This window comes from Panthera pardus, unplaced genomic scaffold, assembly GCF_024362965.1.
Source record: "Panthera pardus isolate Hobbes unplaced genomic scaffold, ASM2436296v1 HiC_scaffold_16, whole genome shotgun sequence".
Taxonomy (NCBI): domain Eukaryota; kingdom Metazoa; phylum Chordata; class Mammalia; order Carnivora; family Felidae; genus Panthera; species Panthera pardus.
In genome coordinates, this window is record NW_026526721.1 from 87,347,330 (window position 1) to 87,373,307 (window position 25,978).

The 25,978-nt window shown below is 38.9% G+C and overlaps 1 protein-coding gene across 1 annotated transcript in view; it reads right to left on the reverse strand.

Moving 5' to 3' along the window:
• Positions 1–17,860, reverse strand: part of KCNMB2 (potassium calcium-activated channel subfamily M regulatory beta subunit 2) — a 240,228-nt gene extending 222,368 nt beyond the window's left edge. The window contains exon 1 of the mRNA XM_019463217.2: positions 17,370–17,860. The gene's annotated coding sequence lies outside the window, so the exon portion shown is untranslated. The remainder of the gene's footprint in view (positions 1–17,369) is intronic.
• Between the last annotated feature and the right edge of the window lie 8,118 nt (positions 17,861–25,978).

Below are 25,978 nucleotides of genomic sequence, written 5' to 3' on the forward strand. Positions count from 1 at the left end.
TTCCTTATTCTGCTTTTGACAGGTATTCCTAAAAGTCAGCATTGGCCAGCATCTAGTTCATCTTGCAGAATTTTTTCATCAAATCCTATAAGCACATCCGGACCAAGAGTAGCCCCAAACTAGATTTCTTGTTTTTGTTTTGTTTTGTTTTGTTTTTCCTAGCATGGTGCCAGATGGCACTTATGTTAGGATAATAAAGGAAATCTGTTTTCTTCCTCCTATTTTCTATATCTGTCATAAATCTTAACTGACTTTGGCTGAATAGAAATTTAGAAGTTCAAGTTTCAGGTGAAGTTTCAGTTTGAATTTCACTTTAAATTTTTATTAAAATTGATTTGCTTTTGCAAATATGAATTAATTCAATGTCACTTTAGTGGAAGCTTGTTGACAAACAGTGATAAAGATCCAGCCAAGAGAACACTTTGGCATAGGAGAGTTTTTTTCTGCTTATCTTTATTGAAGAACTACCAGTAAGAAACCCCTTAGCTCCTATTATGCCTTTGAAATATGGATCACATCCAACTGCACTACCTAGCAAAGAAGAACGAAATCTGCACACCATTAAAGGTGCTGTCAGAATTGACTGTGGTATTTATTCACAAATCTAGCAGACTACTGAGGCATAAAACGTGTAACTTATTAGGTCACTGCTTTCGAATACAAATTATAATAATTTCCCGGTAATAGAGCGTTTGAATATCTACAATTTAAGGAGAGCAAACCCCAGGAAAATTACCATATTTGCTTGAGTTAAAATAGTTACAAACAACAACAAAACAGCAGCAGCAGCAACAACAGCTTCTAGAAATGGAAGGACCTGTCATCCAAATTCTACCTCGACTGAGGAAAGGTGATTATATAGGAAAGTAGCCCATGTACTACATTGACGAGGTCAAGGCCGATTTGGGGAAAATGGGATGGCAAGGAAATAGAGCTTATAATGCCACTGATCTATAGTGGGTTGTGGAGAGTATTATGGAGAGAGAATTGGGACATAATTTATATTTTATCTGAAATGTGGTGTCAACCCAAATTATCTTAGAAATTGGCGGCAGAAGAATGGAATCATTTTTTGGTTTTGTTATTCAAAGGATAAGACTGCAGAAAAAATAGAGAAACAATTTGAGGTTACGTTAAGGAATATATGTGAGGTCTGTTACAAAACTGTGTTCATTTGTGTGGCTCTCCTTTCCCTTTTACTACTTCTCAGTGTGGAAGCGTGTGGGGGGACACTGTCAAATCACTCTTCCATAGTTACCATTTAGAATCCTATCTGCAAACCTTGCTCAGCATCTGGATGAGGGCCAGCACTGTGCGTTAGGGGTTTACTTAATGGGTAAGGAGAGAGAGCAGAGATAGATGTTAATCCACAGGAAAGCAGATTGCCCTGGTCAGCTGCTGGCAAGACCTTTGTATGTGAGTCATGTGCTTCCCTCTGTTTCCTGGGGTTCTAGGCATGACCCTTTTGGTACCTCACAGTCTGGGCCTGTACAACTGGGGCCTGTGCAGGTTGGTGCCTGAGCAGAAAATGTGTCAAATGGCCAGCAGGTGTCAACTTCAGTGCGTGAAAATTGAGGAGTCAGTCTGGCTTTCTCTTGAACCGCAGCTTTGCCACCTGCAAGTTGTGTTGCCTCAGTTTTCTCAAGTATAAAATGGAAATAAGAGGAGCACTCATTTCTTGGGTCTGTTCTGAGCTGAAAATGAGAAAACGCATATCAAATGCTTAGCATAATACCTTGAACTTGCTAGGGGTTCACAAGCTACAGAAGATATTATCATGTCAAGTGCCTATATGTAAAGGTCTTGTTAACAGGAACCATATGAAAAATGAACAGCTACTTTTCCATGGTTGTTGCCCCCAAATCTCTGGAAATGTACATGTCTCAGTGAAACAATCTCCAGAAGGAAAGGTGATGTATTCGTAGTTAGGTGAGGCAGTGTGGCCTTGGATCTAGAGTCAGAGGCACTGGCTGAGAGGCTAGCTCTGCCATTACTTGCTGTGGGACTTGGGACAGGACATCTAGTGTCTTTGAGCTTCCATTTCCCTGTCTTAAAACTCCCATTTCATGAGGATGCCCACCACACAGTTATGGGACTCAGCTTAATTGAGCGTGAATTCCATGTGTAATGCACAAAATGAGGTAAGATGCTAGTTCACCAGCTATCAAGAGGCCCTCATGGCTCTCCTCAAAAGAAAGGGTGTCTATACCACTCTTGCATCCTAACTGGCTCTTTGTCAACTGCCCTCACTCTTGCTTTGTTTTTTGGGGAAAAATTCTTTTAAAGAATGGCCTGTTTCCTCACCATCTGCTCAGTCTTTTAATGATATTGAATCTAATTTTGATGCTTAACCTTGTTTTGGAAAGTGATCTCTCCTTTCACCAATGAATTAGTAAAATGCAAATCACAAATCCAAAGCCCTGCCTATTTGAATTCTCTGTAGCATTTGACATGATTACCTGGCCCCCACCTTAATAATAACAACAGGCACCATTTCTTGAAAGGCTATTTCCTGCTCCACCGCGCTAGCCACCTGCCCCTGCATGGCAGGTATGAAGGCCTCATTTTATGAAGGAGGAAACTGAGGCACAGAGATGTTAATTAACTTGCTCAATGGGACATAACTGGCATATAAGTGTCAAAAAGAAAAAAAAAAGAGAGAGAGAGGTAGATTGAAACCCAGTTAATACTGATGCTTCTTCTTGGAGCTTTGTCCTTTTCTTAGCTTTGATTTGTAATCTTTCTGTATGAAAATACCCAAAGCACTGCTTACCTTTCTGATGGCATTTGTCTCCTCCTAGCCCCTGGAACCTGATATAGTACCTGGGTAATCTATAATCTCCTTGAGAACATCCTTTAGCATAATGACTTGTGGGAAAAATTACTTTTTAACAAAGGGAGCATTAGACGAAGAATCTTTCCTTGGGCTGATAAATCTGAAGAGTTAACACTAAGTTGGAATGTGAAAACATCAACATCTTCCTGGTTCATTTATAACCAATATAACACTGACCTTCTCAAGCTCAGAGTTCCCTTAGGGTTAATTGGTCAAGAGGTTTCTCCATACTCTTGCAAGGGTAGAGAAAGATAGCTAAAGACACCAAAAGTGCATACTTTGTTTAGAAGTTGCATTTGAGCGGCACCTGGGTGGCTCAGTCAGTTGAGCTTCTGACTTCAGCTCAGGTCATGATCTCACAGCTTGTGAGTTTGAGCCCCAAGTCAGGCTCTGTGTTGCCAGCACAGAGCCTGGAGCCTGCTTCAGATTCTGTGTGTGTGTCTCTCTCTCTGCCCCTCCCCTGCTCACTCTCTTTCTCTCAAAAATAAACATTAAAAAAAAAAGTTGCATTTGAAAATCTCATTGCTGTTCTGATTGATGACAAAAGATCCCAGTCAGGGGGAGCATAATGTGAGTCCAATCAACTCTAGGTAAGGTCATGCTCAGGAGAGGAATTTGAGCAAGTTTGTGTGATGCCCAGAAGGACCATAAACAAGAGACAATGAGTGTTGTTACATTTCCTGCTGACCTTTATTTAACAGCACTCTCTTATTAGGAAAGAGCTTACTTTAGCTTATTGTTAAAATTGCTGTTTGTTCACCTGGTTTGAAAAAGAAATGGGCAAGAGTAAGCCTGGAGGTAGGTTAAGAGTTTGCCAACTCCGTGTTGGGGCAGTGCCCTTTTGGGCTCTTTTTCCTTTAATATTGCAATTATATGAATATAATGAAAATATAATATGTATATAATATTATACAAATATACACATATATGTTGGGCAAAAGGGCTGATGTATTAAGTGGATGCAAAGCACAGGGTGGTACACAATGTTATTTTATTAAAAAAAATTTTAATGTTTATTTATTTTTGAGGGAGAGAGAGAAAGGGAGAGAGTGAGCAAGCAGGGGAGGAGCAGAGAAAGAGGGAGACACAGAATCCAAAACGGACTCCAGACTCTGAGCTGTCAGCACAGAGCCGGATGCAGGGCTTGAACTCATAAACCTTGAGATGGTGACCTGAACTGAAGTAGGACGTTTAATCACCTGAGCCACCTAAGTACACCTACAATGATATTTTAAAGGAAAGTGTACTAAAACATAGGAGGACTTCTAGATAGAATGAAATTTCCATTTTTGTAAGTGAAAATAATTGAATATAAGCAATTTCCTATGGCTCAGCTTTTTACAAGACACCTCAACTTACACTGACCCAAGTCCTATAATGTAAGTGACACTATCCCACTTAACAGAGATGAAGCTCAGAGAAGTTAAATGATTTTTCCCAAGGATGTGCACTAGATGGATCTTGAACTCAGGTCAACTTCCTTCCTATTCCAGAAGTGTGTCTTTTTATAAAATCTAATTCTTCTCTTCATGAAATTTGTAAGTAGAATTAAAAGAAAAATGATGTAAAACTGTGTAATGAGTAAGTAGCAAAATGTAAAACCTGCTGGAAGACCTCAAAGCCTGGAGAGGTCCTTTCTAGCTTGGAGGACAAGGAATGGAAAGAGAGAAAGGAAAATGGAAAGGGTTGAGAGAAAGGGTCATTGGGGAGTTGGTAGAAGTCTGACAGTTGGAAATGGAAGGGAAGAGAGACATTTCCTGGGTGTTCAAAGTGCAGTGGGCCAAGGGACAGAGGCATGAGGGTGTTATGATTGGTATGTTTGAGGGGTGGTAAATAGTACAATTCACTTCTATCACAGGGTGAGAGAGGGGAGGTAAAGATTAGGCTGGTGTTTTATGTGGACATCAAAAACTGGAAGACTGTGATGTCCTGTCCTGGGAGACTTGATTTGCTTGGTTGAGTGAGAGCCACTGAAGAGCTGTGATTAGGGAAGTTCCATGATCAAGGTCAGGCTTTGGAACTACTCATTAGGAAAGGCTATGAGGAAGAAAACAAGGTGGGAAGAGATTAGAGCATTTTTTTTCTTCCAAATTTATATATGATAGATCTATTTAGGGTGTTTGTTCAAGTTGCAGGCCTTACCCAGAAATATTCTGATTAAATACAGGTAACCACATGAATTGATATTTTTAAAAAGCTCCCCAGGTAATTCTTATGGAAGTGATTTAAGGACAGCACTTTGAAAAAAAAAAATCAGACTAAAGGCTAGGAGGTTAGTTAGCCAAACTATCATAATAACCAAGGTGTGAGAACAAAGGGGCTTTATTTGTATAGGGAGGAATAAAGATACACAAGAGAATTTTGAAGGAAGAATCAATAGGACTCAGGCCAATTGAGTCTATAGTTGGAGAAGGATTCAAAGAATAGTTGGCTTTAGAACCTGGACCATCAGTAGCACAATGAATAGAAATATGAGACAGAGTAGATTCAGTAGGTCTTACTGTGAGTTAAGCTCTGCCAAGTGAGTTTTGAAGTGTAGACAGCCATCACAGGGAAAGGTCTACCAGGCAACAGGCAATGTAGGACCTGGGTTGGGGAGCAGGGTCACAGCCAGAGAGATAGTTTGGGATGAAAGTAAAGACAGTATTTTCAATTACTGAAAAAGTATAACAAAAAATAAGAAAACGAAAAAGAGGATCCAGCAAAGAGGAAAGCTAGGAAAGAGCTATAAAGTGGGAGGGGACCTAGGAAGTGAAAACATAATTAAAATCAAGGAAAGAGGGGTGCCTGGGTGGCTTGGTCGGTTAAGCGTCATCAGCTCAGGTCATGATCTCACGGTCCGTGAGTTTGAGCCCCGCGTCGGGCTCTGTGCTGACAGCTCAGAGCCTGGAGCCTGTTTCAGATTCTGTGTCTCCCTCTCTCTCTGCCCCTCCCCTGTTCATGCTCTGTCTCTCTCTGTCTCAAAAATAAATAAACGTTAAAAAAAAATTTTAAAAATCAAGGAAAGAGGATTTTAAGAGAAAATTAATCTCTCTCTCCCTCCCTCCCTCATATCTCTATCTCTCTATCTCTATCTCTATCTCTATCTCTATCTCTATCTCTATATCTAAGGAGGGAGGGAGAGAGATTTTATATATATTATATATATATATTATATATATTATATATATTATATATATTATATTATATATATTATTTATATTATATATGTATTATATATTATATATGTATTATATTATATATATTATATATATTATATTATATATTATATATTATATATTATATATTATATATTATATATATTATATGTGTAATGTATATAAATATGTATTATATATAATATATATTATATATATGTAATGTATATAAATATATATGTAATATATATAAATATATAATATATATTAGAATAATATAGAATAATTGAGGGTCAGGAGGTCTGTGAAAAAGCCAAATTGGATGATAAAGGGTAAAGAGGGCAGTCACAGGAAAGCTGTGTGGTCAGTATTCATACACCAGTGCTTTAAAAAAAATGGGGAGCAAAGGAATGGAGGCAGTAAGTATAGACTATAATTTCAGGATGTTCTTTGATCCAAGAGAGTTCTAGTTATGTTCCAGGGTTCTATAACCTCCCCATCTATTGGGTTACTCAAACTAGGAATCTAAAATTGTCCTGGACACCTCCTCCTTTACTCCTTTACTCATATCATCTCAGATTTAACCCATCGCCAACTCTCTGATCTGACTTCTTGAATACGGATGAATCTTTCTGGCCACTTGTCTGTCATTTTGCTGCTACCTGGTCTAAACTACCCTCACCTGGATTATTACAATGGCCTTTAAATTAGCTTCTCTGTATCTACTTGGTCATCTCCATTTTGATCAGCACATTGCAGCAGATCAATGGCAGAGATAATGTTTGCAAAGCACAAATATCTTCTCAGCCTCCCACTTAATGCTTTGAGTGGCTTTCCATTGCTCTTAACATTAATGAGCAAACTTCTCCACGTGGCCTGTGAGGGCTTACCTAGCCAGACTTTTTTGCCTCTTCTGCCTCATCTTAACCACCTGCTGCTTGATCCCTGCCTCCAGCTACACTGGCCCTTCCTTGGAGCACAGTCCCCATTTACTCCCTGTAACAGGCTTCCTTTTTTGTTTCATTCATTAATTTTTAAAAATTCAGTGCCTTTCACTGGAGCATAAGCTCCATTAGGGCAGGAAATTCCCTCCCTCTCCTGCACACAGGTGTGGCACCTGATAAATGTTGACTAAGTGAAAGGGTCGTGCTTCTGCCTTGCACATTCTTTGCTCTGCTTAGAAAGCTTTTGCTCTAATCCCTGCTGTTTTCACACTTGATTTTTCTTGTTTTCACTCTCTTGCTTCCTCATTTAGCATCTTAGTCCTTTCTTCTTCAGAGAAGCTTTCCCTGACATTCTTGACTACATTAATCTCTCTAATTAAACAATCTCTTAGCACTTACTACATTTGTAATTTTACATTTATTTGAGTGACTATTAGAAAAATATCTTTCTCATTCAGGACTGTAACCTCCATGGTTGGGGATGGGGTCATTTCTGATTTGGCTCAACATTGTAACCCCAATACCCATCGTAGTGCCTAGTCCATAGTGAATATTGAGTAAATATTTGTTGAATAAATGAATGAGTTGTTGAGTCAATGCTGACATGAAATGAGGACTGATCAATTAAAGGCTAGCAGAATGGATAGTAGATATATATTTTTAAATGTGGACGCCTGAGTATGTTGGTCTAGGGTAAGAATCTTCTTCTACTCAATAAACTAAACACCATATGATATCAAAATTACATGCAAGGCAACTTTTCGTAAAGGCATATAAAACAGAGCGTATCTCCTCTTTTTTTATACCATGTTTTCCTCAGTTTCTGTTCAGCAGACACCAGATCCACTTGTCAGGGGAGAAATAGGCCGAGAAGATTGAGAAGCAGGTTGTAATAGGTATTCTTTGGCCAGTTTTCTTTGTACCAAGGCTATTGTTATCTTTTATATACCCAAAGAGATTTTTTTCAAATTTGGTAACCTATTATCCAAGCCTTCCTTCTCCTTTGGATATGAACATTCTCTCTCTCTCAACATTTTTTTTTTATTCATTCCAACAGAGAATCGAGTCCTGTACTGTTCTATTTTTATGTTTTTAAAGCAAATAGTTACCTTGAGTTGTCTACACAGAAGCCCCACATGACTGTTGCCAAGCACCACACAGGATCAAATAGAACCACTAGGAAGTGAGGTTAAAGCAGTCATTGGTTATCCCCACAGAGAGGAAGAAACTGGATCAATCCTGGTAGAGTTTTGGCTCTAAAGTTAGGTATTATTTTCTTCCGGATATCAGGTTGTTGTTTTTCTCCCTGAATTTCTTCATTTGGAATATACCAGGAAATGAAAAAACAAATCCAGAGACAATCAGTGGCTCCAGATTTACTACAGAATACAATCCCTCTGAGGAAACTGCAGTTCAGTTTGATGAAGCTACAAATACTTCATATGGTCAGAAATTTTCAAATGCTTGTACAAAGCCAAACTCAAGACATTCAAGAATTATCTCACGGGCAGTATTTACCATGAGCTTCTTCTCTCTACCTCATAAAGTACTGGGTGCTGTGTAGCCAGAATGACCCTCTGCATCTTTGTGAAGCAACAAAGATTCTAGATTTGCATTTGAATGACCTTTGTTGTTTTTTTTTAACTTCCTGAGAATTTCACTTTGAAAGATATTTTACTTTTGTGGATAACAGTGATGGAGTCTAATGCTTGACCTTTATTAGCTTTCCAGTGAAAAAATTAATAATTAAAAAAAAGACGTAAAAAGTCTAGCCAAACTCACTATTTATAATGTCCTGAACTATGTCACATGTACACTGGAATTTCCCCAGACACATGTAGTATAGTCAGGGCTTTATTTTGACAAAATTCCAAATTGAATCCTCCTTTGGTAGGATCCTACGTGGATTGGTTTTATAAATTATTTCCAATGACAGATGTCTGTGAATAATAGGATTCTATGGATAAACAGGCAACATCAGAACTCACAAGCCCCCTTTTCCTTGCTCTTCCAGAAGAGCCCTGTCTGCACCACAGTGTACAAAGGGGATTCAGTGCAATTAAGATTTGTGTGGTTTCTAGAACTCTACATCTCCAGTCATGCAGCCTGGTAAATAATGATAAGACATTTACCTGATTTCTCTAGTGCAGCTTTACCTCAGGGAATAGGGTGAAGAGGAGAGCATATATCAATCAAAAAGTTATTAAAAAAATCTTATATATTTCATACAGTTCTATTCACCTAAGAATTATAAAAATGTAGTACCTGCTCTCAAGGAGTTTGTAGCCTAATTATCTGGGCTAAAAATTATACTTTAAAAATTAGTTCCATATTTTACTACTTGCCTAAATGTCCTGATTTACTCATTGAGTGGATTTGTTGAAAACTGAAAATGAACTTCCATATCCAGAATATTCTGGAGTTTTAATTTCACACTCAGGAAAACACCAAAGTGACAAGGAACCTGCATGTGGGATTCATTTGACATTTTCCCTATTTAGTACAAATTCTGGCAAATGTAAACCAAAGCCCTGCTGTCTGGTCACATAAGCATCTTCTCTTTCTTTCCTAGGAAGTCAGCACGCTTGACATTTTGACAGCTGATTTATTTTTTTCCCTCCCCCTGAGCTGAAATTCTCACCCAGGCTCATCTGTCACCCTGGCTTTGAGGAGGAGAGGGTTTAGGTGTTTGCTGTCTGAGGTTGTCAGACTTGAAGTTGGCTTCAAATGAAAGGCTCCACCATACTCTTTAGAAAGATAGGGTAGTGGCTGTGGGCAGACAGAAGAGAGGAGGAGGGATGGGGAAACAGTCAAAGAAACATCTGATATAAGCTGGAGAATATGAAGAGAAGAGTTGAGAGGGCAAGTGAATGAGAAGTTAGCAAGCACAGGTGGGTCCAGGGCTGTCTTATTATAAAATAGTTCCATGCAGCCCTCTTTCTGAGGTGCATTGTTTATTTGTTCCTTTGGTCATTAACCCATCTTAGGTCAAACTGGACGCTATAGACATCATTCATTCATTCATTCATTCAAGAATTATTTACAGGGCAGGGCACCTGGGTGGCTCAGTTGGTTGAGTGTCCAACTCTTGGTTTCAGCTCAGGTCATGATCTGGCTTTGTGGGTTCAAGCCCCACATTGGGATCTGCACTGGCAGTGGCAGTGTGGAGCCTGCTTGGGATTCTCTCTCCCTCTCTCTCTGCCCTTCCCCCACTTGTGCTGTCTCTGTCTCTCTTAAAATGAATAAATACATAAATAAACTTAAAAAAAATTACTTATAGAGCATTAATTACTGCCAAGAACTCTACCAGGCCCTGGAAATAGTGCAGTGACTATAGCCCAGTCCTTAACCTCTAGGGACTTACAATCTAATTGGAGAAGAGGGGGGCAGATTAGTGAACCAAAGATCACAGCACAGTGTGCTAAGGGTTGTGGCAGAACCATACACAGAGTATTCTTGGAGCAAAAGGGAACAATATCCTGTGAAGAGTTAAAACAAAAAATCAAAGCTTGAAAATCTGTGACATTTTTTTGACAACGGCACATCTACACTGTTGGAGAGAGAGAGTACTGTTGGGACTAGTCACATTTAAAGAGGTGAATTTGAGAAATGACAAAATATTAAAGGAAACACAAATACACAAATCTGATCATTAGTGTTACAAACCAACCTTCAAGAATCTGAAATTGGGGAAGTTGTTTCCTGTCGGATGAAGTTCAAAACTGATTAAAGAAAAATTTAGCCTATGTAGTAGATTGGTATTCAAGACTTTCTTCCAATAGTTTAATAGGAGGTGCTAATTTTTATTAAGCAATTAAAAAAATCGAATTCCTTTGCATTAAGAAATTAGTAATGTTAAATCTAGAATAATTGATGATGCTAATTGCCAATTTCATGCATGTCCTGCACTGAAGTCCTATTATACAATGTTGTGTTTATCAGGTTAGTTTAGCAATAATAAAGCCCATGTAGTCACAGACAGAGTGGAGAAGGGAGATATTGAAAATGGAGCCTGACAAAGCTGAGGGAAGGCACTTGGATAAAGTTCTTTTAACATGAATCTGTAAAATTGGGTTTGGTATCTCAGAAAAGCAGATATTTTCTTGATTTGTCCAGAATTTCCTCTTTAATTTTGGGTCTAATCAGAAATGAGCAAATGTCAAACATTTCAGGAAATTCTGCTTCTGGTGCTGGCCAGATGCTCAAACACCCTGAGCTTTTACATGATGCCTTAGTGCTTAAGTGTCTCTCAAATGATAGCTACTGGATGACTTCGGAGGCATTGCAATTCCAAGAAATACGACTTAAAGGAGATACTTCAGACCAAATCTCTCAGGGTCAGGGTCATTGTGTGTGTGTGTGTGTGTGTGTGTGTGTGTGTGTGTGTGTGTGTATACACACACATATAATGTTTAAAGTTTCATCTAAGATAATAGTTGAAGTGAATATAGGTAATCTGTGTATCTCATATAATCCTCACAACCCCAGGAATGACATGTTATTTCAACCTATGTTTCTGCTGCAGAAAAGGAGACTCAGCAAGGTTTTGACAACTGGCAGTGGGCAGAAGTGGGATTCAAACCTAGGTATTCAGGACAGTGAAGCTGGTGTTCCAACACTCCATTATGCAGCATGTCTAAAGATTAAGGTTTTCTTAATGAGCACATTAGGGTTCATTTAACTTGTTTCTCAGGAGTTTAAGTCTACTTTTTATTTAGGGAAGGAATACATGAAGCCACTCACATTGTTCACAGAAGAAAGAAAATAAGCTTTTCTTCAGGTTCTACCTTTAAAAAAACTCCTCTAATCACTGGCAGTCTTTGGGCACTAAATACATTAAAGAAGGTTAATCTGACATTCTGTTTATGAAGAGTCTCTGTGGCTAAAGGAAGAGTAAATTTTCATAGCTTACTAGTTCTTTGACCTTGAGCCATTTGACTAACTTTACAGCTTAGTTTTGCTGTCTGTTCAATGGAAAGTATAATATGTACTATTAAAGCATACTGTGAAGATAAAATGACAACAGCAATGAGAACGCTATTGCTTTTTAAGCGTCTCCTCTGTGCCAGAGTACTCTCATGAGGTACTGACTTACATGGTCACGTTTAATCTCTAACCCATAGAGGTACCAGTGATGTAACTGAGGCTCAGTACAATTTTTAAAAACTGCCTGTAGTCACATAGCTATGAAGTGGAGGAGGTTAGATCCAGATCAAGCCTATCTGTTCCTACAGCCTATGCTTGTCTTAGATGCTGTGCCCTTTTCACATTACTCTACCTCTATAGACTACAGAACATTCTAGAAATATTGGGCATTATTATTTCCACCCAATTTGGACAATAACATTATTTCATTATACTTTAATTATTTGAAGACATGTACTTTATGAATACTAGGGAATTCACTGTTAATGAGACCATGAGGTTGACCATGCTGTTTTGAGAGCAATAAATGAATGTAAGTTACTAGTACCAGCATTAGTTATTGTTAGTTGATTCCTGGTGCCAAATAAACTACTGGGGCTTGTATGCTCAGAAAGGGGTATTGAGCCCACCTGTATCTTCTAACCTGGTTTTTTCATCTTCTCTCTTATCACCAACAGAGGGCAGAGAAAATATAGATAATGTTTATGTCCATAGTTAAAATCTTTTTTTTTTTTAACACTTATTTATTATTGAGAGACAGAGAGAGACAGAGCATGAGCAGAGGAGGGGCTGAGAGGTGGGGAGACACAGAATCCGAAGCAGGCTCCAGGCTCTGAGCTCTGAGCTGTCAGCACAGAGCCCGACACGGGGCTCGAACTCTCGGACCATAAGATCATGACCTGAGCTGAAGTCAGATGCTTAATCGACTGAGCTACCCAGGCACCCCTGTTTATGTCCATAGTTATAGGTACAGATCTGTGAAGATGTCTTTTCGAAAAAGAAGTCATCTTCAGATAAGATCAAATTCAGGCAAATTGAATTTTTATTTGCTTTGACATAGATTGGAATCAGTGATATTTTTTTCCCTCCTGTGTAGAGAGGAGAAAGAAAAGCATCTTGATAAATCTCCTTGACTTTCCTCAAGGTGTTCAGTATCTTTCTCTTTGGAAAAAGCAACAGGGTGTTATGACACAGCTTTGACCCTGAGGTTGAAAAGCTTATGCCTGGGGCCTAATGCTACTGATAGATTTTGATGGGGACAAACATTCAGTTCCTGTATTCAGCAGCTTGTTCATTCATATGACAATCGATACTATAGATACATCCAGGAACACAACAAAGTCACTGTTCTAGAGTTTACATTCTAGCAGGAGAGAGACGGACAATAAAAACTCAACATACAATATGTTGGGGGATAATCTGGTATGCTGCAGAGAAAAACCTGGGACTTGGAATAGGAAGCTTGTGAGAGGGTATGATTTAAAAGACCTACAGGAAAGTCTTCTCTGATAAAGAGACATTTGGCAGAAACCTGAAGAAAGTGAGGGTCTGAGTCATGTGGCTGTGTAGGGAAAAAGTTTTCCAGGCAGTGGGCATGGGCTCTGAGGTTTGAGAGGACGTGGCAGGTTTGAGGAAAAGTCAGGAGGCCAGTGTGGCTAAAGAGTGCTGAAGGGAGGATGGAAGCAGAGGAAGTGAGGGAAGAACCCAGGGCTGATCACACGTAGCTTGTGGACCACTGTAAGGATCTGGCTTTTATCTGTGGTCAGATGGGAAGATGTTGGACACTTTCAAGCAGAAGATACTATGGTTTAAGTTCAATGTTGAAACAAACCGGGTCTTGGATACAAAATGGAATGTGTGGATGGGAGCAGGGGAGACAGAAGCAAAAGGTCAAGAATGGTGAACATAGTGCAGTAATCTGAGAGTTGGTGGTAACCTGCCCAGAGTGGTGGCAGTGGGGATAATAATTACATTCCAGGTACAGTTTGAAAGTAGAAGCAATGCGATTTTCTGCTACGTGTGAAGGGAAGATTCGAAGAGGATTCCAAAATGTTTCTTCTGAGCAAGTGGCAAAATGGAGTTTCTATTTACATACATGGGAAAAATATGGGAGGATGGCATTTTGTATGGAAATTCAGAATTTGATTTTGAACAGGTTGAGTGTGAGGTGCCTATAAGACATGTATGTGGAAGTGTTATATAGATAGTTGAATATGTAAGTCCAGGTTAGGGATCAGAATCTGTGACGTGTCTGTGTATGGATAGTTTCTAAGGTCCTGAAATGAGGTTGGACTCATTTAGGGAGTAAGTAGAGATAAAGAAGAGATGTATAGTTGAGCCATGGAGCGCTCCAATCTTTAAAGATTTAGAAGATAATTAGGAGCCAGCAAAAGAGATTGGAAAATTCTCTGCCTGTAAAGTAGGGAAAATCAAACACAAACACACACACACACACACACACACACACACACACACACACACACACATACACACATTCTTCTTCTGGTAAATCTGAGCTAACAAGTCAGTCTACTGGGAAGGATAATGCTGAGTTTTTCATGACATGCCAAGAAACCGAAGGAGAAAAGGGCTCTGATAGGGGAATAGCACTTCTCTTCAGTTTTGGTTGGACTGACAAATGATTTTAGAATTTGGGGTGAAGATAAGGTAGATGACATGAAGTATGATAATGGGGAAAATGAGCAACATGGTTATAAAAGGAGATAAAGAAACCTGTATGATGTAAGTCTCCTTGTGACTATGAATATACCTGCTTTTTGAAAAAAATTAGGAACTCTAAACGAATGAATAAAGAGAATAGAATGCACCAATAATACACACCAAGATAACTTCTAACATTTTGGTATACTTTTTTCTAGTTTTTTCATACACACACACATATATATATAAATTAGGATTATATTGTAGATACATTATTATAGTCTGTCTTTGAATTGGATATAATAGTAAAACTATTCTTGGAAGGTTCACTTGTCATTCTGTTTTGGTGAGAGGAGAGAGACGATCAAAGAGAAGACGGTGCTAGGTTGAGAAATGTGTGGTCCAATATCAACCAATGAAGTCAAATGATGGCTGTATGTGTATACGAGAGAGACACACAGTAAGGGCGATTGTGGACTTGGTGAGTTGTGTCTTGGTGACTGATACATTGGTTGTGCTATGCATGGGGGCTGAGAAGACAAGGCTGACTAAAGCTTTGCCTATTTTTTATGTCAGGGTGGATTTCGGACTTGTTTTCCTGGACAGCTGGAGAATTGGTGGTTTTTTTCATTGCTAGATGTAGCAGAAACTGAAAGGGGAAAATATGTATAAATGCTTTGGCTGATATCTATCGATGTAAAGAGGTAATGAAATGAATTTGTGACACAAAGTAGGTTGTTTTGACTAAATTACTTGGTTTGCCTTTCCCCACAGCTTACAAAGAAAATAAATTCCATATCTCCACTATATTTTTGAAGTTCTAGATACATATACCATCAAGATTTAATATAGGAACTTTTCCCATATATCTGTGAACATTTTGAAAGGATATTTTAATCAGTGAAGTGTTATGAACATGATGATAGCAAAATGATTTCTCTTATTGACAAGTTTTATGGCACGGATTACCTCTAAAATAAATACTTGATGAAATTAGATTCAGAAGATATTGGTTAAGACAAGAGCCAGTGAAAATCTCTTTCAAATAAATAATGAAAACAATAGAAATAATGTTCAGTTGTAAACTTCTGACAGCAGTATGTAAAATGTGTGTGTGTGTGTGTGTGTGTGTGTGTGTGTGTATGTGTTTTTCTGTTTGTGTATTGCGAGCTCTCTTTTCATGTATGGGTTCTTGACTGGGGAGCACAATTGGCTAGAGAATGGGACTTTACAAGGTCAAGGTCACACATTCCACTGGCCACATAGAGGCAGAAAACTATGTCACAATCATCAACTGCATCAGAAATTCTATATAGTCATTTCATGGACTGATGCTCTTGGTCACATAACTAGACAAGAGAGTTTGGCTGGTTCAATCATATTCATCAGGAAAAAGAGACACACAACTTCAAGCTATATGCTTTAGGCTATAGTGTATTGTCATACACTATAGGGCAATGATTTCAACTTTGTGAATGGCAGTATATACACAGAAGCTCCCAAATGTACAAACTCAATTGCATTAGAAAAGAGAAAAGCCCTACTTAGTCTTAACTCCAATATTTAGCTGAAAACAAGCATACTATAATTGTCTTTCACTTTTTTCCTAGTTAATACTGCATCAATAGCAAAGTTTTAGAAGAATATCACATTCTTTTATGAATGTACTATTCTATGTATCTCTGTTATTCATTATAATCAAATCAATACATCAGAACACAGGCTTTTTCAAGATCTAAAGCAGCATCTTTACATTTCGGAGTTTGTGAAGTCCATCAGGGAAATAATGCCAAGAGCACTGAGAAATTCACTCACTACGTTTCTGCCACTTCACGTTGAGGGTCATATGCAATGACAAATACTGAAACTTGCACCAGAGATCAAGTTGGTGAAACATTATCTTCTGACCATTATATTTTTGCTTTAAAAATCTCAACCTATGATTTCCTGACAAGTCCTTTTCTGATCGAGCTATCTATACCAGTCCTATAATAAAGTACAAAGCAGTGTAAGTTCCTCTGCAAATCCACTCGTTATCTGCTGGACTTTGGAACCCAACTGCCCTCTCATCTTTCAAGGAGAATTATGCTTTTATGCTATTCATTAAAAGAAGAAGAAGAAGAAAGGAACAAGGTAAAACGCCAAGTCCATAACCTCTAACGAATCACTATTTCCATCTGCAGCCCGGCAGTAGTCTAAAAGCAGGAGCAGGAACAGAGAGAAAAGCCCCTTCTTTTAATCTAAAACTCTTGCTCTGCTTTAGCAAAAACCATTAACACAAACAGTGTGGATCAGCCTTTCCCTATGCAAAATGGACGAAGGTACCCAATTTTCTTTTATAATAAATCCGAAGTAGTTCTTTATCAGGGAAATCCGTTGTAATCTTTCAATTTCCCCTTTTAAAAATTAGACTCTGGCCATCAAAGCATGTTGGCCATGGGAATAAAATATTTATCTAACAGGTTTCCAGTCTTGACCACTTCCTATTCTTTATTTTTCTTAGACCTTGATGCCTCCCACCTACCAAAGTCTTCACTCAACCCTACCAACAGCCCAGCTGGCACCACAGATAAGAAACAAACTGTTTTTTCCGTGACCTCTAAGCATTCTACTCCAAGGGAAAAGCAACGTGGAATGCACACTCAGCAGGCTACGAGCCTGGAGCCAGTTTGTCCTCGAGGCATTTCTGCCATAAAATATAATACTATCCCCTGTGTTTTGCTCTAAGCCCATCCGTTCCCCACTCCCCTCTCTCCCCTTCCTGCTCTCACTCCGCACCTGGCTGCAATTCACGACCCGCACCGCACATTGCAAACAAAAGCCCAAAACAGCAACAGATTCCTTTGTTTTACATGCAAATCCTACCTCCGGTAGTTGTCACATCTTCCTCAAAAGCCACGCTTAATTTTTAATGACAGCGATCCAGTGCAGTCCTCCAAATAGCCACGGGTAATCATCATTGCCTCTCGTGCCTAAAGCTTTTCTGGACCATTAATGTCACAACCCTTGCTAACTCATAGCTTTAATACTCTCTGCTCAAAATGTCTGAAAGAGTTTGGGAGGACAATAGTGACAGGCACGCTAGACAGCCATGCTTGAAATTAGTTATCAGAAGCTCCGTTAAAGCTGCTTCATACTGTTTTTAAAGCGTGCAGGAGGTAGGATTTATTAGCCTATGATAGGCATGCTGTTTCTGTTTTTATTAAATACTGTAATAGGCTGTCTGTTAGCAATGCTGTGATAGGTCCAACATCACTTCCCACTGCTTTCGAATTCTCATATTAAAAAGGGAGAGAGGACTCAGACTTCCTTGGGAGACCGAGAGGGACACCACCCTGCCTACTGGATCAGATTTCCAGATCCTCTATAACCGCAGGAGGAAGAATTCCTTGTGCAAATGGTATTTTTACATGGAAGGTGAAGTTGGGATAAAAACACTCTAGGATTCCCCAAACAATTCTCTCACTCCCAGCAAGGGACTCCTGCTCTTCCCAGTTACAAAAATAAATGTTCTCTGGAGTCAGATAAAAGAATCAGTCCCCGTGGGAAATGCTCTCATTATTACTGAGGTAGGAGTCAGGGTATGCATATATGCAAAATCTCAAGTGATGTATCAAATGGACTGAATGGATCAATGAGCACATTCATTATTTCATGCGGATTTGCAGAGCTTTGTGTTACAGTTTGAAGCAATCACATGTGTGCACTCCTGTCAAAGTGCAAAGAACGAAAGGTGGGTGGAGGGGAGGGGGGGATCCACATTGGGCAGTCATGATCGTGGAAGATGGAAGGAGGATTTCCTACCATTGGTCAGAGATGAGACTGGAAATGCTACTCGGAAAAGTTGCTAAGTACTTTTCCAAATAAGGAAACAGAAAAAAGTTCTTGGTAGTTCACAACAACACAGGGAATGTGTTATGCTTCAACTACCCAGATTTTGTCCTTTTTTTATAGTGTTCTTTCTCCCCTCCTGCTATCCCAGGAGCAATAGTTATGTAGTAGTTGCTATGGAAACCGAGTGGTCGCTCCAGCAGAGGGGCTGAGGAAGGGCGGCAGATGGAATACGCACCGACGGAAAATGTACTATGTTGGTCTATAGAATTGAAAATAAGGAGTGATTAATGAACACACAAAACTACTACCAAACAAAATCACAAAGGGAGTGATTGTAAATCACCATTATTTAATTACTTGTCGTTCTGTTATCTGGAAATGCTATTATGATCACAGCTTCCATTATTTGATTATATGTAAGAACCGAATACCTGAATTCTTAGATGCCTGATAAAAAAAAAAAAAGATACTTTTTTGTTTTTTCTGCCTTTTTTTTTTTTTTTTTTTTCAAATTCCTGGTTGTCAGTTTGAATATGCCTTGATTGTATGTGAATTTTAGTTATTACTTGACTGGTCACAATTTCTTCTCAGGAATAAAGTGTGATTTAGTGGGAAAATCTCCTTGTATCACAAACCATAGCCATGTTTCATTTTGAATGAGCATCCTTGTAGTGGTTTCTCTGAGGCAAAACCAAAATCTAAGTTGAATTTCAGTAAATAACTGTTTCCATAATGTTGGGGGGGCAGAGAAGATTTTATTTTTTCATTTTCACATTTGCAGTTCTTCAAATAGAGAAAAATATATATATATTTTTTGTATTCCATGTCCAACATCTTTCACCAGCCTCGTGATCATGCACAAGAAACTATATCTTACCAGAGTAATTAAAATTTCACAGTTGTAAGGAGTCTGGTAATACAAAATTATCATCTAGAGTGCCTCAGCTTCATAGTTTGTAATTGGAGTAACTGACACCTTTGAAGGGAGAGCTCAAAAATTCCAAAATAAAATTGTTGGGAGGCAATTCTTCAGGATTTTATGAAAATCCCATTTTTATATAGGCAAGCATATCATACAAAAATTTGCAATGGAAGAAGGATTATATCAGGGAGAAAGGATTTATGATATACTCTTTAAAAATGATGAGAGAGTAATATTATAAATTGAATATCCCAAATATCTTTTTCAAATGTAGGAAAGTATTTAATGACTGTATATGACAATCTAAACACCATTAACCACACCATGTATGATTTGCAGCGGTGGGAAGAGAGTCACAAAACTCCCTCCGTTGGATATTTCCCTCCAAATCCTACGTGTGGTTAATTCAGGAAATAGCTGATACTCCTACATGAGACAAATAGACAAGATTTGGTTCCTGGGATGAAAGGAGAGGACGGGTCTGGGGCAGAGATAGTTTGTGGTGCTTTGGGGAGACTCTGTCCCTGTCAGAGCAAAGGTCACGTGATCTCTCTGAAGATGAGGGGGGTTGCTGAAAGGACTCCTCAGATGGGTGTGGGTGGGGTGGAAGGCAGTTCGGTGGAGGTAATGGATGAGGAGCAGGGAATGTGGAAAGGGAGCTGAATGGAGGGAAAGAAGAGGGAGAGTGATCTATGAGGGAGGGAGGGAGGAAGGAAGGAATTTCTTGAGAGGTGGCATAGTGTCAGAAGAGGACCCAGGCTTTGAAATAAGGAGCCCTGATTTTTGACCCTCGGTTCTGTTAGCCTGGTTGGGGTCTTGTGTAAAATGGGATGCTAACATGTCTGTTGTAAGACTGAAGTGACAATGGCATGGGACGTGACAAGGGAGGAGTGAAGCTCTTTGTAAACTGAATGCTAAAATAAGTGCCAGTTATACATGAGCAGGAAGAAAGAGGGCGGCCAGGAAGGAGGGGGTACAGTGGGACAGAAGAGGAGTAAAGGAAGGGCAGGAAGAGAAGGAGGTGGGGCTGGGGAAGACAGAGGGGTAAGTGGAAGAGACTTTCTCCTGTTGAATCACGTAAGACAGAATTTCTTTCTTTCTGCTTGTTTTCTGGATCCCACTCCAATAACTGTTGCTTTATCGTTCTCGCCCTTTAATGAAGTTTCAGATAATAAAGTGTTCGGAGCTCCCACCTTTTTCAACAAGAGAAAAACTTACGCTGAATTTGTTGAAAAGCATGTACTACCATTTCAGAAACAGCTGATCTGAGGATTGAATTTAGTAATTCTTAGCATTGCTGTTTTGGATGGTTCCCTGGAGAATGAAGTTTGGGGCAGCAGAAGGCAGGAACTGAAGTGATATTTCAGAGCTATATTGCCAAACACATTCAGCAAGAGTACCTTGCGCATCTGTAACTTGATAACATTTTCAACAGCATCTGCTTTCTGAATGCACATTAAAAAAAAAAACTCGTTCTGGAAAGAATTTGTGTATGTTAACAAATATTAGGTTGAGAACCGGAGCCTGGGTGAGAGTGATGTGATCACATATGCAGAGAATTTGCAGTTTACATGCACAGCCTGTAAGTTAAACAGTTTAATGAATGGAACGATGAATGCATAATTTCATTATGAGTCATCACTATTAAAATAAAAAAAATTGATAGATACATAACCAGAAAGTGTAGCTATCTGTTGCAGATACAAGTGCTAATTATATTTCGGAGTATATAATTTATGCTCTGAATAATAGAGTAACTGCTTTTCCTCTGTTGTGACTATTTTTTCTAGGAACAACAGGAAAGTTACTTTAGAAACCACTTCCTTCCTGTTATATTCCTGTGAATGCTGAAGCTGACTCACTCTGAAGTCCAAGTTTAGATCCATGCAAGAGGCATTCTCCAGTATAAATGTGAAATTTTAGCCCTAGAAAAAAATTAAAACAGTGGAAGACAATGTGACATTTAAAGCAGTGTCTGATTTCCAGGACACAATGAGGTGCCTTTCATTGGTCTACATCACTTTTCATAAAGATTTTCCTTCTGATTAGAGGTTAAAAAAATTTAGTAGTAAAATGATAGTTTTGAAAACTTCACATTTATATATATTCCCATACATCATATTCGATTGTCAGAACAAAGTTTTCAGGAGGCAGGACCAATTTTAATAGTCCCATTTCCTTTTGGAGGGCCTGAGGGTGAGGGAAGTGAAATGTTTTTCCAAGATCACATAACCTGTACATACGTCTTCTCACTCATAATCCAGTGTAATTTTTACTACACGAAAATTTATACCTAGTTCCTGATATTTCTCCTAGAAATATTCAGAAATATGAGCACTAGGAGAATTTTTTTAACTATTAAAATCCTAAGAGTTTCCTGCTGTATTTTTTTTTCTTTTCATCTGGCATATGTTCATGCCTGGATTTTTGCTTTTGTTTTCACAGCTCTTTACATTTTTAAGATACAGTGGGTAAACCTTTTTAAAAGGTAAACTATAGATTGTCACAATTCTGCTAATTACGGAATTGACACTGAATATAATTTCATGTTCTTGGCAGCAGCTGAACAGGACTCTTTGATCTATGGGCCTGGAAGCCCAAACCCACCTAGTAAGGCAATGAGTTGGATCATCTTCTTGATTCTTTGATTGCGTTTCTGTCTGCTTAAACATTAGGGAAGGTCTTGCAGAAACTCCTTCCCCTTCCTGTCAGCAGTTAGAACTTTCTGCAGGCTCTAGTGAATTACCATTCTGTATGCTTACAGTTGAAACGGGAAAAGGAGGTAGATAATTATATAATATACACGTCAATTAATTTATCTGAATTTCCAAAAGAGTAGAAAACTCCTGTCTAGCATGCCCCCTCCCACCAGCAAGCACAGATAGAGATGCCGGAGCCTTGCTTGGATGCCCATGAAAGACCACTGGCAGCAGATAGTTTAACCCAACTTTTTGAAGCTATCATTCTTTGGCTGAGCCATTGCATTTGGCAGACAGTTTATTGGGGCTGCGTCTCCATCCTTCTGAAACCTGTCAGAGTAGTGGACATAAATCAGCTTAAAAATAAAACATAAAATAGAACATTGACAATTGTTGGAGTTTTATTTCATTTGGATTCTCCAACTTCCCAGGGCCTAGCTGCAGTCTTCCTGCTTACCAGAAACATGTACTATATGGCATTGTAGCACTCAGGGCATGGTGGATCTATGTGCAGTCAACGAGAAGCTGATTGCTAGTCGCTGTGATGATGATGATGATGATGATGACGACGACGATGACTTATGTGCTACAGTAATATGTACTCTCTACGTAATATAGCATTAGATAAAATACCTGCTGCTTTCAGTGTAAGTTAATTAAAGGACCTCTGTCTTTGGGGTGCTTGGGTGGCTCAATTGGTTAAGTGTCTGACTGACTCTTGACTTCAGCTCAGGTTATGATCTCACAATTTGTGAGTTTGAGTCCCACGTCAGGCTCTGTATGAGATTCTCTCGCTCACCCTCTCTCTCTGTTCCTCCCCCACTTGTGGTTGCTCGCTTGGTCTCTCTCTCTCTCTCTCTCAAAGTAAATAAACATTTAAAAAAGACCTCTTCCTTAAAAACAAAACAAAACAAAAAAAATCCTTTATATGAAGAAGACTCTGAGATTAGGTACAAAGGACAAAGATTTACATGTATGTTGGTGTTTATATTCATTTGTATATTTTAATTCACTTTATGTTGCTAGATTCTTAAGGTGGGGGAAGAAACCCTTGACAAAAAAAAAAATGCTTGCTTTTTTGCTAGTGTGTAAACATGGATTGTAAAAGGTCCTGCAGTACAGAACTATAGGAAAATCCTAATAAATCTATTATGCTTTGTTGACTGGAGAATTTCTAAGTGTTTACTCCATGCTAGACATCTAGGAAAGTTTTAACTATTTCAGTATTTCATAATTTACTTAGACAAAGAATGAGCAAAATGGATGTCAACAAATACATTTGTATACTGAAATGTATTTGTGAGGTTACTTTTAGCAAGGGTATCTTTTTTTTTTCAACGTTTTTTTATTCATTTTTGGGACAGAGAGAGACAGAGCATGAACGGGGGAGGGGCAGAGAGAGAGGGAGACACAGAATCGGAAACAGGCTCCAGGCTCCGAGCCATCAGCCCAGAGCCTGACGCGGGGCTGGAACTCACGGACCGCGAGATCGTGACCTGGCTGAAGTCAGACGCTTAACCGACTGCGCCACCCAGGCGCCCCAGCAAGGGTATCTTATCAAGGTTGGATATGATAGTGGTTTCACTGCATGTTGCGTTTTTTCTCCTTATATACAAAATACAGTTTTAACTCTGATTTAAAAAGTGACATATGCTCATTTGCTCCTGGTTGCAAATTACGCATATAGAAAATATAAATCAAATTCTCCTGTGATCCTATAATCCACAGAAAATTTCTATTATTTTTTCTAACTTAAATCCAAGTTAGTTAACATAGTGTAATAATGATTTTAAGAATAGAACTTAGTGAGTCATCACTTACATCTAATACCCAGTGCTCATCCCAACAAGTGCCTTCCTTAATGCCCATCACTCATTTAGTCCATCCACCCACTGAACACCCTGCCAATTTCCATTATTAGTTAAAAACTAAGATTATATTACATATGTACTTTTATGTTAATTTTCTCTTTAACATTATAACATTTTCCATGTTACTGTGAAATCTTCAAATCTTTTTTAATGGATGCATATATTTTGTCATGTGGATCTTCCCTTATTTAAAAAAAAAGCCTGTCATTGAACACACAGATTATTTGGAGTATTTTTCTTTAGCATAACGCTTTACTGAAGGCCTTTTCACATAAATTTTGCTGTAACATCTCTGGTTATATGTATTTAGGATAGATTTCCATATTTGTATCATTAGTCTGAAATATGTGAACATTTAAAATGCTCTTGGTGTGCATTGCTAAGCTGTTCTCTTAAAAGGTTGTACCGTTTTCATGGTTCTACCACGTCATACCCTCCCCATGGCAGGGTAGTCCTCCTGGTGAGACGAGGAGGCTTTGTTCTTCTCTTTCACACAGAGAAGTTTATTTCACTTTCATTTTGCTTTTGGGAATGGGTTGGAAGCCAGGAGCCATATGAAAAGAGGGGAAAGAAAGGAGGGGAGGAAGAGAGTTCCTAATGTTAGAATTTCGGTTTCAGTTTCCTGACGTGGACATGTTTGTGTTCCCATCGTGGGACATGAGAGGGAAAATGAATTTTGCAAATTCTAAGGCTTACGCTCATGTTGCTCTTACTGCTCAGAGCAAAATCTCCCCAACTGTGGGCCTTGAAACCTGGGGGTATTTCTACGCCTGGGAGATTCTGTCGTATTCACAAATCCACAATTTAAATCTGGTGTGTCTTTCTGAAAATCAATTTTCTTAAAGATTTTGGTGGCAGGAGTTCTGAATTTTTGTGTTCTGTCAAGTTTTTAGCACGTGTATAAGTTAGTAGAATTGCTTTCACAACATCATCAAACCTGGAATGTTTTAGATAAGCTTAGCAAACAGAATATTTTTATGAAATGGAAATCAGTGGAAATCTGGAATTTTCTTTGTTTAAGGAATTCTTGGAGGCATTCGTCAGAATGAACGGAGAACATATCCTTAGAACTGATGATGCTGATGCAGAAGGGTGTGAGCATATGACTTCTTGGTAAGTAAGAAGAGGCCTATCTCTGTGGCTTGTATGAAAATGGAGTTTGTCACCTTTCTAAGAATTGGTAGTTTTTGGATGTCACACATACAAAAATAACCCCCACACAAATCAGATCAACATCCTGCCAAAATTTCATTCAACCAAATCTCAATTTAAATTTACATAGTTCATGTTTTAATTCCTGCCAGTGAAGTAACTCAGATTGTGTGTGTGTGTGTGTGTGTGTGTGTGTGTGTGTAGACAGAAAGAGGGAGGTTTTTTTAAAAAAAATTTTTTAATGTTTTTATTTATTTATTTAAAAAAAAATTTTTTGTTTATTTTTGAGACCGAGAGAGACAGAGCATGAGTGGGGGAGGGTCAGAGAGAGAGAGGGAGACACAGAATCTGAAACAGGCTCCAGGCTCTGCACTGTCAACACAGAGCCCGACGCGGGGCTCAAACTCACGGACCGTGAGATCATGACCTGAGCCGAAGTCGGACGCTTAACCGACTGAACCACCCAGGCGCCCCTTTTTTTATTTATTTTTGAGACAGAGAATGAGCAGGGGAGGGGCAGAGAGAGAGGGAGACACAGAATCCAAAGCAGGCTCCAGACTCTGAGCAGTCAGCACAGAACCCAACACAGGTTTTGAACTCATGGACTGAGAGATCATGACCTGAGCTGAAGTCAGACATTTAACCGACTGAGCCACCCAGGCACCCCGAAAGAGAGAGGTTTTAATGCTATTCCTAATTTATCTTTTAAAAGTATACCAATTCTAAAATTATGTTTTCAACCGGGATCACTGACTGATAGTTAAAAACAGTATATTCTTTTTAAGTGAGCCTGAAATATCAGAAAATATGCAAGGTAATGAAGGAAATTCAGAATAACCTGAAATCACTGAGACATGTGTCAGAACTGACATCCCTTAAGTGCATCACAAAGCACTTGATAGCAACAAGGCTGATAACATTACCCGACTATGTCTAGTAAATGTGTATTGAAAAGCTGCAGTCGGTCAAAACCAAAGTGTAGACTGTACCCAAAAT